The 18,765-nt window shown below is 42.7% G+C and overlaps 1 long non-coding RNA gene across 1 annotated transcript; it reads left to right on the top strand.

The window, feature by feature from the left end:
• The first annotated feature begins 2,469 nt into the window (after positions 1-2,469).
• On the top strand, positions 2,470-8,216 carry LOC146577534 (uncharacterized). Its single transcript, XR_014891439.1, has 3 exons — positions 2,470-2,597; positions 7,908-8,039; positions 8,124-8,216. It is a non-coding gene; the product is annotated as an uncharacterized LOC146577534 (long non-coding RNA).
• Positions 8,217-18,765: the final 10,549 nt, after the last annotated feature.

The following is an 18,765-nucleotide window of genomic DNA, read 5'->3' as shown; positions in this document are numbered from 1 at the left end:
CCATTTGGGCTTCAAGGTGCACCAGCGACATTCCAACGATTAATGGACCATGTACTGAGAGATGTGTCAGCATTCTCTGCAGCATATCTGGATGACGTGGTGGTGAACAGCCAGTCCTGGGAAGAGCATGTCATTCACCTACAGAAGGTGCTACACTCCATCAGAATGGCTGGACTGACTATCAATCCCAAGAAGTGCTCCATAGCCAAGAGAGAAGTGGAGTACTTGGGCTTTGTAGTTGGCTCTGGGAAGATAAAGCCGCAGGTTGGAAAGATTGAAGCAATTCAGTCCTTCCCAGTTCCGACAACAAAAAGGAAGGTGAGAGGTTTTCTGGGTCTAGTAGGCTGGTACTGGAAATTCATACCTCCTTTTGCAGAGCGATCCACTGTACTGAATGACCTCACAAAAGGCTCAGCCCCCAACAAAGTGCGTTGGACAGAAGACTGTGAGCAAGCATTCAGAGACCTCAAGGAAGCAGTTTGCACACATCCAGTTCTACACAGTCCAGACTTCAACAAGCCATTCATCTTGCAAACTGATGCTTCAGGAGTTGGCCTTGGTGCTGTCCTTCAGCAAGAGGTGGATGGTGAAAGAAGGCCTGTGGTGTTTCTGAGTCGGAAACTACTCGACAGGAAGACGAGGTATTCGACGGTGGAGAAAGAGTGCTTGGCCATGAAATGGGCTATTGAGGCCTTGAGGTATTATCTTCTGGGACGTCACTTCACTCTGGAGACTGATCATCGTCCCCTCCAGTGGTTGAACCGCATGAGGGATGCAAATGCCCGCATTGCAGGATGGTACTTGTCTTTGCAGCTTTATGACTTTACGGTCCAGTATAGGCCAGGGAAGTCAAATGTGGTTGCTGATTGTTTATCTAGGATGACAGAGGACTGAAGCACTTCGCGCTCAAGAGAGGGAGGAGGAAATGTAAGGAAGAGGACTCCCTTACTGTATTTTTTTTTTTTTTTGTGCCTGTCCCGTTTGGCTCTTTTGCCATCAGAACTATTGTCTAAAGGCAAAGAAAGATGCCCAACGGATTTACTTTACCAAATTGACCATCCCAGCCTTGCCGTAATGGTCCATTTGATTCACCTTTTATTGTTCATTTCATTTTCACTTACTGAATACGGGACAGACTTGACTGTATTTATTTATATTATATGTATAGCACTTTAGAGCACACCTTTCACTTTATTAAAAGCACCTTATCAAGCAATTTATGAGCATTGCACTTTAAGCATGGATTTGCACACAAGAAGTTTAAATATTTATTGACTATTTATTGGGAATTTTAAAATCAGTTGGTAGCCTTATTTCAGATCCTGCACAGCTGCTCCTCATCAAGGAATGTGGTGGTTGTCTGTCAGGAGAGAAGAATGGTGATTGAGATTGTGATTAAGGTTTACCAGTAAGGAAAACTAATGCAAACGTGTGTGTGAAATCTAGGGATAAAAGTGGTGCAAATAAGTGTTTGTAAGTTAATGATTACTCACCTTTCTTGCCTGTGTCCTCTTCAAGGTGTTTGGGCAAATGTTTCCCCGGGGGTCCAGACACCATTTAAAGGTTCCGGGAGAGACCATTGGTAAAGAGAGTGTGGTGAATCTTTTTGTGCTTGGGTTTCTGGGTTTTTATAATATTGGGTTTGGTGTAACATTAAGTGTGAAATATTTATTAATATGTAAATGTGGAAATGTATTTATGTATTTATTTATTCTAATTAATATATTGTATACTGTGGTGGAAGGTTGGGATTTAAGAATTTACCTGAGAGTGGAATAATGGTTAAGTCTGTGACAGCTGAACATATTTAAGGCTGCCAGTTGTCATTAGAGGTGGATTTTTTGTGCTGTGAAGAAGCTCGACAAGTTAATTGTTGTAAGGAGAGCCATATAGCAAATAAATACTTTGTTCCACTACACTTGCCTTGGTCTGTCTCACTGTGTTTCCAGCCGCTAAGGGCCGCCCTGTTACAAGGACAAACAGCAGCACATGTTCTCTAAATGTTTGCAGTCATTTTTAAATGACGCTGATACTACATGAGACATTTTCCACATTTATTGTCTTTGAACAGAGAATAATAAAGCCATCAAACATACACAGGCTTCTGCAAATACAAACTTCTGTGGTGCATTTGATGACCTGCAGAGGAGAACAAGTCGGGCTTTTCAGCCCTAACACAACAAGAACAGCTGTGGAACCATTGGCCATTTGCCATAGTGTAGCTGAGTCAAAACAGCCCAAGTGCTGAGAGGGAAAACATGATGATTTATGTAAAGTCATAACTGGCTGCAGCAGCTGAGCTTTGACCTGTGAGCTGCAGCTTAAGCTTCTTTTATGGTTCAGTGTTTAATGTTTAAACTGTTTATGGCTGCACACACACCCACAGTCAGGTTGTATACATATTGAAATATTATATACAGTGTGGCAGCTGACCTTTGACCTGCGAGCTTCAGACTCTTTGCTGGTGTGAAGTGTTTAATGTGACTTCAGCCTGCAGACACAGAGGACTGATGAAGCAGAAGATTGTCTCTGTTTCTACACAGACCTGGTCCAGACAGCAGAGCTGCAGAGGGAAGACGTTCATGGGAAGAAGCTGAGTAAGTGCAATGTCCTCTTTGAATCCTGGATCAGGAAGTGAAGCCGGTGAATATTTGGTGTTTAAATAAGGTTTCTGTCTTTGACTCAGTCTGCTGTCACTTTGTTTCAGAGAGAAAAAGAGATTTCAGATTAACTGCATTAAATGCTGAGTAACTAAATGCTGCTAGTCTGTGGTGTCACTCCCAGCAGCATCACGTCATTTCTTTACTCTGACCTTTAACATCAGTTAACTTAGCTAGCAGAGCAGCTAGCAGTTAGAGTATGAACTCTGTGTCAGCAGTCAGCTTGGTCCTGGTGGTCACCTGGTTTCATGTTTGCTGATGATCCAGATGTGTCCACATAATTATTTATTTCTGTAAATGTAAAGACTTTACAGATAAACAACAGCAGCCCTCTGGCTGGACTCTAACCTGTGAGTTTCCTGTGACTGAAACCACAAGCTGACATTTTCCTTCTGAAGCAGCTGAATGGATGTTTAAGTTTACCTGCATACATGGTGCAAATAAACCCGCTTTGGATGGTTTGGAGGCGGAGCCCAAAGCAGGACAGGATTCTAATGTGATTGGTCACTTTGATGAGGTGGCTGGAACTCAGGTGGTCGAGCAGGTCACCTGCTAACCAGAAGGTTGGTGGTTTAATGCCAGACTGCATGGTGTCCTGGTGAATGTTCGACAGGAAACACTTAGACACATGGAAAAAGTGCTTGTGTGAACGTACAAGTTGTGTAAAGCTTGTGTTTGAAAAATAAAGTTTATTTCTTATTATTTATTTTATAATAAAGTTTTTTCCTGTGCAGCAGTGGAAATACTGACAACTATAGCTGGATTATTTATTTGAACTCTTTTAAACCAGAGGCTTCAGACGCAGGTTCTGCAGCCTTTAATGGTAATAGTCAAAGTGTGATCGGTGAATTGTGAGCAGCAGAAAGGAGGAAAGCACTAATGCTGGCACAAGGGGCCACAAGCCAGTGTACTCCAAGTGCCAGCCTGGGTAAATGGGGAGTGTTGCATTAGTAAGGGCCTTCTGAACTAAAGCTTTACCAAATAAAATGCGTGGATCATAATGAATAAGACTGTCATGCTACTGATGGCTGAAAGAAAAGGAAGAGGAGGAAGGAGGCATGTTAGGAGTAGGGATGGGTATCGTTTAGGTTTTATCCGATACCGGTGCCAAACCGGTACTTTTGAAACAGTGCCTGTGCTTAATCGGTGCTCGAATCAGTGATTAAAGAATGGAGAACACAAACTTTGTCCAAAAACCTCTCATGTTTTTATTTTTAGCAGTCTCTTTTTTTCTGCAAAATGATAACCAAGTTAGCCTTTTCTGTTGATACAAGATACCTCCTTTGGTTGGAACCGGTGCTTAAAGAATGGAGAACACAAACTTTGTCCTGAAACCGCTCATGTTTTGTTGTTTTTTTTGTAAAAAGATAACAATGTTAGCCTTTTGTGCAGCTATAGGGCATATATGGTATCACTCTATCAAACAAGAAGACAGCAGCATGTAACTACAACGGTGTTTGCTTGTTCACCTTACATTAATGTAATAACGTGGTTAGCCTACTCAACGTAAATTACACACAAACAACATTAAGCTACACACGCAGAGAAGAACGGCTGCTGCTGCCGTCATCATCCTCATCATTTCTGCTCCTCTGGCAGGGCTAGGGGCCAGGACTCTCCTCTTCAGGTTCTTGGGGGATGTTGCTAACTCCGTGTCCGATAACAGGCACCACACCCGCAGTAGTTGTGCTCGGTGTGAGGTCTTGCAGGAAGCTATCAAATACGGTGCATTTCTCGGCTTTAAAAAAAAAACACTATGCGTCGCCGGGTGTTTCATGGTAAACAGACTGATTCTTATATAGCGCTTTTCTACTCTCCCAGAGTACTCAACATGCCACATTCACCCAATCACACCAGCACTTTATCTGTACTCAGTGCTTTCTAAGTACATTCACACTCCGAATGTGGAGAGCAAGTTGGGGTTAGTATCTTGCCCAAGGATACTTGGCACGAGGAGCCTGGGATCGAACCATCAGCCTTCCGACCAGTAGGTGACCAGCTCTACCTCCTGAGCTACAGCCTCCCTGTTTCACCAGATTCGAGGTGTTACCTCCTTTGCACAGTATCAGCTTAAAGCACTTGTTGCAGGCTGCTGAGTTTGCATCTTTTGCTGTGAAGTACAGCCAGACTTTGACCGCTTAGCCTTGGGCATTTTTAATCTGTCGCTCTGCTCTAAAAGAACATACGTACCGGGGCCCGCCTACTATCCTTGGAAAGGTAAAATGATTGGCTAGAATCCAAAGTGTATGACATCTCAGGAAAAAAAGCACCAAAATGTGCACTGCTTTTCAGTCTGGTTACTACCGTTTATGTCAGACCCGGTGCCATAATGACATCAGATACCGGTGCCCATCCACAGTTAGGAGGCAATGGTAGAGAAGGAAAGACAGGAGATGGTAAATGGCCTGCATTTGTATAGCGCTTTTCTAGTCCATAGGACCCCAAAGCGCTTTACACTACATTCAGTCATCCACCCATTCACACACTGGCGATAGCAAGCTACATTGTAGCCACAGCTGCCCTGGGGCGCACTGACAGAGGCGAGGCTGCCGGACACAGGCGCCACCGGGCCCTCTGACCACCACCAGTAGGCAAACACGGGGTTAGTATCTTGCCCAAGGATATTTGGCATGCAGCCAGGGTGCAGCCTGGGATCGAACCACCAACCTTCTGATTAGTGGCTGACCTGCTCTGCCACCTGAGCTACAGCCACCCAGAGTGGAGGTGATGTATCTAAATGCATCTGAACAAAGCAGAAGTGCACACCAAACTCAACGGATAGTCAAATGTAGAATCACAGAACAGAACTGCAGGCTGAGTTTGGATGTTTGTCTTTCACACCTCTCTGTGTCTCACACACACAGTGACGTCAGACACAGTCACACTCACTGTTCCATCTGCTTTGTGCACAAATTCATTACTTTCTTCCTTCAATGATCTACATACTACGTGCTGCCCAGTGAATACTTTGCAATGTATTCCATCCCCTTTCAAGGCAGAATTACCCAGTTTATTCCCCATTACAAGACAACAATCAGTCACACTCACACAGACCACGTCTGGCCCGCACTCGCTCACACGTGCGTTTACCCACCAATGAGAGCTCTATCCTCCTTACATATTGGTGGATAAACCAAACACTCAACGCCCTCAGCGGCAGAGGAAAAACCTCCTTTCGGTGGAGCAACCATCCTTAACCCTCCTTAAAAACTGGCGAAGAAACCAGACCTCCTTAGAATAATTAAAAAACTGGTGGGGAAACCAGACCTCCTTAAAAAAAAAATAAAGAAAAACCGGTGGAGAAACCAGGTAGCTTCTAAAACACCATCTGTTTTAGAAAACAAAACAGATGGTGAATTCTTTAGAGAATTTTCTAGAAATCTTTTTCTTTCAAAACAGAATTCAGAATATTGATCTTTGACATGGAAGCTGTTTCTACAGGATCCTGATGGACACTCAAAGCTTTCATAAAATGTTCTCATTAGTTGTTTGCAGCAGAATATCACCTGATGTGAACCAAAACAACAAAAGTGCTCTGCACATGTGTGTGAGACTACAGATTCTAGAATCAGAACTGCTGATTTCATTACTCTGAACTTTTAAAGGCGGGTTTTGTATCTGAGAGCAGGGACACTTGCTGTGTTCAGTGTGACTCGTCTCTGCAGAAGGTCAGGGCTCTGGTAGTTGCAGTTAGCGGGTGACTTACTGGGCAGGTGGATCCTGAGTGTCTGTTGGAGTCAGGGTTCATTATGGTCCTGGTTGCTACTGGAAATAAAGAAACAAAAGGAGGGTGTGTTGTTCAGGAAGTACAGACTGTAGCTCAGCAGGTAGAATTACTAACTGGAAGGTTGGAGGTTTGATCCCTGGCTGCTCCAGTCTGCACGCCACGGTATCCTTGGGCAAGATGTGGAACCCCGACTTGCTCTCCGATGCATCCATCATAGTGTCATTGTTAGAAAAAGAAGTGCTTGTGTGAATGAAGCACGCTGTATAAAATGCTTTGACTGCTCATACAGAAAAGCAGCTCATAAGAACTGGTTCATTTTCCAGATAATTCCACTATTAAGACAACAGACATTTGGGAGGCTTTCTCTGAGAGTAACACTGAAAGTCTTGCTGCTCCTCCACAAAATGAACTTCAGATTAAAGACACAGCTCAGCTAAACACAACTCAAACTAATCTACACTATTTTTCTTTATTACGCAGCGTTTTTATAACTATTTCCAGATGTTTCTAAAGATGAAAACAGAATTAAACTCCAGCCTGATGCGTTTCTGAGGTTCCTGACTCTGACTGTCCCTCAAACGCCTCTCTGGGCGTTTCCTTCCGTCGCTTTTACTTTCGCTTTCGTGAATGTTGTGGCGCAGTTGATCGTCTTATTAAATTCAGTTCTTTGCATTCTTTTGGCGGCGAAGAAAAACTGGGCTCAAAGTGGTCAAACTCAAAAAATGATCTTTATTTTACATTCCCGGGAACGGAGAACTGTTAGGCGCTATCATGCACCCACAGCTCTGAAAAAAAATCACAAGCTGCATGTGTATATATATTTCTGCTACGTCACATATAGTTTCGATCAAAACAACTCCTTACATAGTAGCAGTTGATGACAATGACAGCTGCAGAGTTTGTGTCTGATGTATTAAGTATGAAACACTGTTGGGCTAAAATCTGGTCAGAATGAATCCAGGTGCAGGTGTGTCAGTTTAGGACCACTGGACTAACATCCAAGTGCTCACAATATAAAGTGTATTCTGTAGTAACATCCTGGTGTTGCAGCAACAGTCCCACATGGAAACGTCAACAGTCAAACTCAAAATCTCTTTTTGTCAACAATAAAATGACAGCAGACCAATTTGATCAAAGTTGGTAAAAAGCTTCAGAAATTAGTAAAATATTAAAAAGTGTCTGGATGCTCAATCATCCAGGTAAGGGTTAGGTTAGTAATGCTGTGATTGCAGACATTCCCCAACTCTCTGTGAATGGGACTCATGGCCATTGATCAGTGGTTGTTGATCAATGGTCATGACTTCCCAGCCATTGTGCAAATGTCCTGTTTATAAGGTTGGAAGCCTGCAGTCAGCTGAGACTGAAGGAGTCACCTGGATGAGTCATGAAACGTTTCTCCCACTGAAAACATCCAGATGAACAGAATCAACTTTTGGGGATTAAAACGTGTCTGAATCAATCAGTGGGTGCTGAGTGGGTCAGTCAGTGTGTCGCTGGGCTGATTTGTGTTTCCTCTGCAGGTGAAGGTAGAAAGTGTGTGTGAGCTGATGTGAATTGAGCAGCATGGATCAGTGTGAGGACAGAGAGGAGGGAGCCCCTCCCTCTAAAAGCACTCTGTGTGGGGAACATGATAGCCAGACCAAAGCTCAGAGGTGAGATGACCATCTCTAACTGTCCATGACTCTTCTCCATGTCACAGCTCAGCACTCACATCACTGCTCCATCATTATTCACAGGAACCAGCCTGGACCTCCACCCAGCTCTGTGTCCTGTAAGAGTGACGCGTCTAAAGATGACTTCATTAATTTCAAAGTCTCTGCTGCAGAGAGGTGAGCTGTTAGTAACATGAACTCTCTGATTTAAATTATTTTGATGTTTCCTGGTTTCTAAAATGCATCTCTGTAGCAGAGCAGTGTCTCCAAGGACACACAGGCTCAGCTGTAACTGTCAGTTTATCTGGTTTAAGACACATTTGGACTCAATTGGCTGTTTTTAACTATGTATTTTAATCAGAGGTGTAAATCTAGACCTCACACATCTGGATCCTAAACTATGATAGAAACAGCTGCTAGCAGTGGGTAGTTTGACTTTGATACGCTGCTCTAGAAAGCAAACAAAGGTTTGTGCAGCTCCTCTTCAGAAAAGTGTTCAGAGAGCAGCTGCTGTATTAGACAAAGGCTCGTCCTGTGAGCCCAGATGTGTGTAACAGCTGGATGAAGGAGAACCATCACAGTCGCATCTCCATCCCGCCTTTATTAATGAACTTCCTGTTGCTTGCAGATGACAGGAACACAAAGTGTTTGTGCCACGTGATGCTGCAGGATTTGTTAACGTGTCCATGATGGTAACATCTCCTCGTCTAACTGCAAACACATGAGCGCTCCTAACGGCAGCTATCACAGCCACACAGGCAGACTGTGTCTCACTGTTGCATTCAGGGACATTTGTTTTCCTGTAAAAAGCTGAACTCTAATCTAAGAGGACTGTTACTGACAGGAAACAGCTGCATTATCTGCAGTCTGTGTGATCACAGCTGCTTCAATCACTTTATCAGAGAATTGATCATTGAATAAAACATGTTTGTGTCTGCAGAGGTCAGAGGTCACAGTCTGCAGGATCCAGCTGTCCGTCTGTGAGGAGTGACTGGTCCAAAGGTCAACCTCCACACTTCAGTGGTGAACCTGGACCAACGAGGTCAGAGACCTGTGATGACTCCTTTACATGTTTGTGTTTTCCTGGATAAATATGACCAAAGATTCATTAAAAAGATAAAAATATTAGACTTTGTCCTGTAGCGCTGTGTGGCAGGCAGGATTGGACCCAAACACAACAGGATGAAGTCAAAGAGGCAGCTTTATTTCAGCTGTGAACATGCAAACAGCAGAAATAAGAAAACATAACTGTAGGTTTGCAGTGAATGAAGCCTCAGCTCGACGCTGCACTTTGTCCCTCTTTTCCTTCTCCAAACAGCCACATCAGGAGTCTCTGATGGAGTTTTAAAATATTTAATTACAAATGTCCAAAGATGGGTTCAGGATACCTGAATCCACAATTATTAAAGCTCAAATAGTTCACAGGGTTTGGACTTTGTTAGGTGACGAGAGAACATCAAAGTGTTTTTTATCTTTAAACAGTATTTTTATCACTTCAGTTGCTCTCACAGCCCTGTTTGTTATTTTACCAGAGCTCTTATGTTTCACTCAGTGCTCCCACCAAACACCTTGGAGGACACATTACAGGGAGTGCAGAATTATTAGGCAAGTTGTATTTTTGAGGAATAATGTTATTATTGAACAACAACCATGTTCTCAATGAACCCAAAAAACTCATTAATGTCAAAGCTGAATGTTTTTGGAAGTAGTTTTTAGTTTGTTTTTAGTTTGAGCTATTTTAGGGGGATATCTGTGTGCAGGTGACTATTACTGTGCATAATTATTAGGCAACTTAACAAAAAACAAATATATACCCATTTCAATTATTTATTTTTACCAGTGAAACCAATATAACATCTCCACATTCACAAATATACATTTCTGACATTCAAAAACAAAACAAAAACAAATCAGCGACCAATATAGCCACCTTTCTTTGCAAGGACACTCAAAAGCCTGCCATCCATGGATTCTGTCAGTGTTTTGATCTGTTCACCATCAACATTGCGTGCAGCAGCAACCACAGCCTCCCAGACACTGTTCAGAGAGGTGTACTGTTTTCCCTCCTTGTAAATCTCACATTTGATGATGGACCACAGGTTCTCAATGGGGTTCAGATCAGGTGAACAAGGAGGCCATGTCATTAGTTTTTCTTCTTTTATACCCTTTCTTGCCAGCCACGCTGTGGAGTACTTGGACGCGTGTGATGGAGCATTGTCCTGCATGAAAATCATGTTTTTCTTGAAGGATGCAGACTTCTTCCTGTACCACTGCTTGAAGAAGGTGTCTTCCAGAAACTGGCAGTAGGACTGGGAGTTGAGCTTGACTCCATCCTCAACCCAAAAAGGCCCCACAAGCTCATCTTTGATGATACCAGCCCAAACCAGTACTCCACCTCCACCTTGCTGCCGTCTGAGTCGGACTGGAGCTCTCTGCCCTTTACCAATCCAGCCACGGGCCCATCCATCTGGCCCATCAAGACTCACTCTCATTTCATCAGTCCATAAAACCTTAGAAAAACCAGTCTTGAGATATTTCTTGGCCCAGTCTTGACGTTTCAGCTTGTGTGTCTTGTTCAGTGGTGGTCGTCTTTCAGCCTTTCTTACCTTGGCCATGTCTCTGAGTATTGCACACCTTGTGCTTTTGGGCACTCCAGTGATGTTGCAGCTCTGAAATATGGCCAAACTGGTGGCAAGTGGCATCTTGGCAGCTGCACGCTTGACTTTTCTCAGTTCATGGGCAGTTATTTTGCACCTTGGTTTTTCCACACGCTTCTTGCGACCCTGTTGACTATTTTGAATGAAACGCTTGATTGTTCGATGATCACACTTCAGAAGCTTTGCAATTTTGAGACTGCTGCATCCCTCTGCAAGATATCTCACTATTTTTGACTTTTCTGAGCCTGTCAAGTCCTTCTTTTGACCCATTTTGCCAAAGGAAAGGACGTTGCCTAATAATTATATATATAGGGTGTTGATGTCATTAGACCACACCCCTTCTCATTACAGAGATGCACATCGCCTAATATGCTTAATTGGTAGTAGGCTTTCGAGCCTATACAGCTTGGAATAAGACAACATGCATGAAGAGGATGATGTGGACAAAATACTCATTTGCCTAATAATTCTGCACTCCCTGTAGTGTGATTTAGATTTCATTGGTGTAAACACCAGTCACACAAGCTAACCCATGGAGGCAGCAGCAGGCTTTGTGTTTGGTCTGTTGGCTTAAACTAAGAGAGTTTAGTTTGTTAGCACAAAGAGCTGTCAGCTAAAGCCCCGAATGCACTTTGAATACAGACGAACTGAGAAAAAGACTTTAAATACAGCAAACAGTCAAACTGACCACATGTTTTTCTGCTGATCATCCACAGCAGTACGTTTAGCATTCATGCTAGCAGCAGGCTATGACTGTCCACTCAGCACCAACACAGGTAGGAGTGAGCAGTGATGAAGCAGGACTGTGGGCAAGTTTGAGCTACAATCCTATTGGCTTCTCAGTTTCTCCAAAGAAAAGGGGAAAAATTCTTGGTGTTGTGAAGATGTGAGTTGGTCTTGTTGTCGTGGGGCTGGAAGGATGCTGGCAGTGAGAGGCTTTTCATACAGTGTTCAGTAACAGAATGAGAAGAAAGCCACTGCACATGAAACAAGGTGCTCGTAGTGTTTGTTTACTGTGTTTGTGCCACAATGTCAGATCAGTTGTAGATTCACATGCAGACTTGTCCAGTGAAACCAGTGCAAGTACTGCAGTACAGAGCAAAGACTAAGCAAGCCAGGAGAGCTCTCCAACTTTCTGAAAGTATCAGGATATTTGAGTGATAAGAAAAAGTGGATCGTGCAACAATGTCCCTCAGCACACAAAACAATCAAAGCAGAATAAATATAATGTTTTAGATCAAACACTTACAGGGACCTGAAGACAGAGAACCAACAAAATGTCATGGCTAACAGAGGAACTCAAGCACAGACTGAGTTCTGACAAACAAAAAGGTGACAGGTTATTTACCAAAGGGGTGAACCACAGTGCTCTATATATGTACAGTGAGTTGGGGAGGGGGTCCAGGGCTCCAGGGAAAAGAGGGAAGGGAGTCCACACTCACTCCTCTTCAGTCACTCTTGTCCTGCTCTCCACTCACACAGCCACACACAGGAATCACAGGTAAGCGTCTGTAACCAGGTCCGGGGAAATATTTACTCAAAGTATACACAAAGTTAACCCAACTGGTGAATTAAAAGAGAGATTTCTTAGCAAGGAGCTGAGATCATGAACACAGGAGGGTCAATGTCCCAGCGACGAACTGCTCCATGCCGCAGCGTTAAATGGTTACCGGTAAGCCCAGGTGAATCAGCAACAGGTGGTGTAATCATCATAGCTGTGTGGACCAAGAGCGAGAGGCCATTACAAGCTCCACCCAGGCAGGCAAAACGCTAGCAGGAGAGAGCAAAACATAAAACCTGAAAAGCCATCATGAGCCAGAGACACAGAGTTTATACTAGAAGAGAAACCTGCTCATCTTCATCATGTTTGTTTAAATAGAGAAAATCAGAAGTCTCTGTGTGTCAGACCACGGCTCTACACGGACACTTCTAAGCTGCTTCAGAGTGAACTGACCCAGATAATCTGCACACAGCGGCTGTAAAACAGTGAAAGTCATAACTGTCTCTCTCTGATGGAAAGCTTTTATTGTGAAGTCAGGAAGTCTGCAGGAAGTGTTGAGTTTGTATTCATCACTCAGTGTTTAATGAGACAGGCAGACAGGAAGAGCAGCTCATTAGTGTTGATGAAATCAAAGGAACTGTGAGGAACTGCAGTTTGGTCACATCTGGATGTTTGTGTGTGTGTGTTGTTTTAAAGCCCAGAGCTGTGGGGCGTACCAGGCTCAGCTGGACATAACCCTGAAACTAATCCAGAGCCTGGACCTGAACCCAGCTGTGTTTCCTTAAAGAGCAACATGTCGAAGGGTGTTATTGTAAACTTTAACAAAAGACTGTTATGTGACAAAGAGTAAGTACATTATTTTTATGAGATTGTTCATCATGTCTTTAATTTAATATTTCCAGTTTTTCCTTCCTGTCTCATGAAGCTGTGACATTTATTGTTTTTCTTTTAGGATCAATAAGAGGCCAGAATCTCCTGGACCTGAACCCAGCTGTGTTTCCTTAAAGAGCAACGACTCGAAGGGTGTTGGTGTTTACTTTAAAGGATGTTCTTCTGCTGCTGAGAGGTAATGTGTGTCTAGATGTTGTTCCTGACTCTGTATTTTTGAATAAATCCTCATGTTTAATATCAGCTCAGCTCTTTTTCACACACATTTCTATGTTGGTGTGTGAAGCGGTGTGTGTTGGAGTGTTTCCACAAACACAGCAGTCAGAGTGGAAAGAGTGGATGTTGTAGGAGGTGTTTGTGTAGTGAAGAGGCTGAGTGTCTGTAGGACTCCAGCTGCTCCAGCAGGTGTCTCCTTTGTGCTTTGCTTCAAACACAGTGTAGGGAGGAGCTTCCACTCAGGTGTTTCAGGTGTTGCTGGATGGAGGAGGACAAATAGTTTGTCCCTTCAGTGACACTTCAGCAGCTCAATGTTCTGGGAGATGTTTGTCTTTATGAAGGTTTATGGATTCTTGTTCTTACTTTGGTTAAACTGAGCAATACATTTTCCATCTAACATTTAAAGTAAATTTCCAGGTGAATAAAAGATCTGCAGCTGCAGCCTCTGTGATGTTTCACAGTCTGAAAGTAACAAATTCAACCAGAGTTCAAACAAAGGCTTAATATACGTGTGTGTTTGATATAATGTCAACAAGTACAAACAGGTGTTCTTACAGGTCTTAATCACAGAGCTCTGATAAGTTTGGTGACTTTCACACTCAGCAATTTTGCTGCCTTTTATTTTATATTGGCCTTTTTAAAGCCCTTCAAAGTCTCCCACATTCATACAGAGCTTTTAACACCAAACTCCTTTACAGTCCTTCTCCTCTCACACACGATCACACGACTGATTTGTCTGCAGCAGCTGTGTTACTGCTAGTATTTTATTATGTGTGTAATCTCCTCATATTGTTCCTGTGGTTTAGTTTGACTTCCTTCTGCAAACTCAGCTGCTCTGTTGCTGATACACGTCTCCATGAATATGATTGATCAGATGCTGCCAACACCATGTGTTTCATGTGAGCGCTCAGCTGAAACCCTGGGTTGACTTATCGAGTTAATAACAAGCTTCACGTGACTGTGAATGCTAAAGTGAATCCAGATAAAGGAAAGAGACCCTGCTAATGTTGGACTCACTTCTTAGTGTAGATCCCAGGAGGAAGTTCAACATAGCCATTCTTTGTGCTAGCTCGACCAAACCTGAGAGCACAGTGCAGGATAATGATCATCATCTGTCTCTGTCAAGGACATTTAAAATCCACAAATAACAAACATAATTATATTTGATCATTAAAAATGATGATTAAACAAAGTGTCAAACATACTTAAGTAGAAGGACTGATGTTTGTGTTAAAATACCCTCTTAAAGCTGAAATACTGATTCAGCTTCTTTACTCAAGTAAAGGTAAAAGAGTCCAGGCTCTGAAATGTACTCACAGTATTAAAGTAAAAACTCCATCTTTGAAGGAAATTTCTGCCAGTTTTTGTGCAAAGTTCCCTGAATTTCTACCTCCAACATTAATATGAGAAAATTATCTGAACTTTTATTCTAATGAATTTAATCAGCTTGAACATTTTGTAGCACAAAAGTAGAAAAAACCCAAAGGGAATCAAAAATAGCTCTGTTTGCTGTTGCCTGCATTGTAGATGGGCGGCTTTGCCTCAACACCTAAACAGGAAAATGAGTTTAGTCAAGTATTAAAGTGGGATTGAAGAGGTGAGGAAACCAGAGATCAGGTGTTGTGGTGCAGCATTAAGATAAGATGGGGCCTGATTATTTAAGACCTTGTATGCAGTGTTGGGTAAGTTACTTTAAAATAGTAACTTAATTACATTACTAGTTACTTCTCTCAAAAGTAACTCAGCTACTTCAAGTTACTCGTTATTTTCAAAGTAACTAGTTACTAGGGAAAGTAACTTTGGTTTTACTCAGAATTCTCTTGTTAATGTGTTGCTTCCATAACTTTGCCAGTGTTCTAGCTTGCTTACTTGCCACAGTGCACTGTGCCACCTACCAATAGAAAGGAAAAGATAATGTGCATATTTCCACGAGAGAAATCCCACGCCTGGACCGTCATTGACTGCTGCCATGATTCTAGCCTACGTCACAGCGTCATGTGCGCCTTTTACATCCAACACAAAAACTGCAGTCGTGGTGCTTTGATTGTACTCAGAACTTGGAAATTCTGCCTTCTGAATAGGAAGATGTAGGTAACACCAGACTGCAGATGAGCTGCTTACAGGGCTGGACTGGGACAAAAAATTGGCCCGGGTATTTTAACTAGAGACCGGCCCACCATTATAGGAAAAACATAAAGCCTTTGAATGAAAACAAACGCTGTTGTGACAGTGATGTACACTGTTTTGATGGTATATATGCATCAATCTATCAATCGTTTGTTGTAAGATTCAGATAATTATTTTTAAAAGCTAGACATTTTAAATGAGAATAAGAAAGAAAAGTATTTCCTTGTGCCCACCTCTCCCTGTTAATGCCCTACATGCCCCCCTGGCAACACTTTGCTAGATCCGCACCTGCACAGTTACCAGCTGTCAGCTACCTAAAAAAGGATCCTGGTGTTATTTGTCTCTCAGAAACAGTTCATAACTTCCCTTCAACTCATTCATGTCACCTAAAAGGTAAACCTGTTTCTCCATCACCTGTTCAGCTCTGATGATCCAGTAAGGACGTCTCCTGGTTTCATCTTCATGTTTCCCTCTCACCAGATAACCAAACCATATCATGACCAGCAGCTTTACAGCTGTGGCTCCATCAAACATCAGCTGATACTAGAAATTAATATTAAATAAATTCTAACAACAGCTGATCAAGCTTAAAAGTGCTGCTGTTGTTTACCGCGACATCCGCTGGTTTCCTCTTTCTGGCGCAAAGTGAGCGATAAACAAACAAGAGAGCCGATCAGCTGATCATTGATCAGTTTTCATGATTGAAGTAGAAACGGGAGAGGGAGGGGGGAGAATGAGAGAAGAAGAGGCAGCTGTGCAGCAAAGACACAGAATAACTCCAGCTTTGTGCCTTTTTCATTGTAGCTGAATTACGGGACAAACTGATCCTTTTCACCTCAATAAGAAACGCGTAATATTTTCTCTGAATACCAGACGGGACGGTTGGCAACTCTAATAACTTATGAACAAAATAAAGTTCAACATCATTAACTTCATAGCACCACCCAGCTGTATAGAAACTCCGTCATGCTAGCTAGCACGCAGTACGGAAAAAGTCAGAATAACGAAAATAAACTCCACCTAAACTTGGTTCATATCTGACCCAGAGAGACTGCAGGTCATAACTTCTTACCTGAAGTTCAGTTCACACTTGGACCGGCGGCAGCCGCCTCGGGTCTCTTTTCCTTCTGCGTCCCCTTTCCTTCATCCACCTGCTGGCCTCCACCACTTGCTAATGTTACTGAATCTGTGGAAGCTCCGCGATAGCCACCACACGAAGTAACGAGTAACGACCCTATCTAAATCTCAGTAACGACTAACGCGTTCCTGATTTTGGCATAATAACTAGTTACCGTGCTCGTTACCACAATAATAACGTAGTTACTGTAACGCGTTACTTAACTCATTCACTGCCAGCCATTGGCAGTGAATGAGTTAAACCCATTGACTCATGCACTGCAATTGACGGCTATAGATGTCAATGGCAGTGAATGAGTTAATAACGCGTTAGTCCCAACACTGCTTGTATGTGAGGAGCAGGATTTTGAATTCTGGATTTAACAGGAAGTCAATGAAGGGAAGCCAAAACAGGAGAAATCTGCTCTCTCTTTCTAGTCCCTGTCAGGACTCTTGCTGCAGCATTTTGGATCAGCTGAAGGCTTTTCAGGGAGTTTTTAGGACATCCTGATAATAATGAATTACAGTCGTCCAGCCTGGAAGTAATAAATGCATGAACTAGTTTTTCAGCGTCACTCTTTTTAGCATTTTTTAACAACAAGCTTCTATCTATTAGGGCTCTTGTCTCGCCGACTGCTGCCTCAGATCAGAGTCTTTCTCCTGTGTGCTCAGCTGTCTTAGAGCAGTTTGATCCCGTCTCCCTTAATGACTTGACTGCAGTAGTTTGTAACCTAAGATCATCACACTGCCCCTCTGATTGTCTCCCCCCAACTACTCTTTCAAGGATTGTCAGGTTGGAGATTGGCCTATAATTAGCTAAGACAGCTGGGTCTAGGGATGCTTTTTAAGTAAAGGTTTAACTACAGCCAGCTAGCGATGGGTACCGTTTAGATTTGAAAACCTGCTAAATCAGAATCAGTTGCTGATGACGGCTTTTTTCTTTTACATTAATCACGTATAATCTTAACTCAAAGTGAACATAGACTTGATTGAAGTAACTCAGATCAGCCAATTCAAAATGCTAATTCAATCAACTCTGAGTTCATGGCTAGACTCAGTTTGTTGGCCCTGCACCTTAAAACTATTCCCTGTTTGTCTCTCGTGTTTTTTGGATATTGTTTTCACATCTTATGTCACAGCTAGCGGGGCGAGCCATGTTGAATTTAATAAAGGACCCAAGATGCCGACACTGCTGTGAAGTGAGTGAGCTTTATTGAAACGGTGAAGTGCAGTGGAGATGGCCTGTGCAGAAGCTAAGATAACCTCTACTGAAAAACTAAAAAACTAACCTGAAACCTTAAACGGAGACACGGGGAGACAACACAGACGAACCAGCAACAAGCAGGAGAAAACAAAGGGCTCATATACACAAAAGAGAAATCAGGGAATGAGAAAAGGGAGACACAGCAGGATTCATTGGACATAACCAGACAAGGGGAAGCAAAAGTAGACACACTAACATAGGACATGGCACTGTCAAAATAAAACAGGAAGTGAACACAGAGACACAATACTAACACAGTACAGAGGGAACACAGAAACCAAAACCTCAGAACTAGAAAATCTTAATCAGAATGAAATTGTAACAAAAGACAATAACAATCAAAACAAAACTACTGAGTCCACAGACTCGGGACATACATCGGCTCAAACTGTGGTCATAAATATTTTGTACTTGTAAATCAGACTGTGTAGTTGTGAACTGAGTTTTGTAACATTGTGAAACAAAATATCTGGAAAGTTCATGTTTTTGCGTTCATTGATTTGTGTGTGTAAAAATGTAAAAATGTAATAAATGTAAGAAACATTAGAACTACTTTTGCTGACACAAAGTTTGGCGAGCACTGCAAGTTGTCACTTTAAACCAGTCACTGATATAAAGAGAGCACCTTGTTCCAGGGCATCTGAGCATGGAGGGAAAGCTTTATGCAGGAGATGGTAAGAGCTGTTGGGACTAAAGAAACTGAGCAGAAAACTACAGACATCTGGAAACTGTGTTGTTAATTCTCAGTGGGATCACCAGGACTAGCAAAGCTCCACCATGACAGTCATCTGATTGACTGAACCCATCCAAACATCACTTCATGGACCTTTAGCTTGTGTCTGTGTGTGGACAGACATAACATGAGCTAATTATACATTACTCCTCCACAGAGTGGACCAGCAGAGAGCAGAGGTTTCCACTGGTCAGTCTGCACAGCAACATCAAACACACCTGGAC

Source organism: Mchenga conophoros, linkage group LG3 (genome assembly GCF_057382185.1).
Source record: "Mchenga conophoros isolate Kocher_MC1m ecotype Shallow Benthic linkage group LG3, M_conophoros_male_GT1.1, whole genome shotgun sequence".
Classification (NCBI taxonomy): Eukaryota; Metazoa; Chordata; class Actinopteri; order Cichliformes; family Cichlidae; genus Mchenga; species Mchenga conophoros.
Note: the sequence above shows the minus strand (reverse complement) of the source record. Positions and strands in the feature narration are given on the sequence as shown.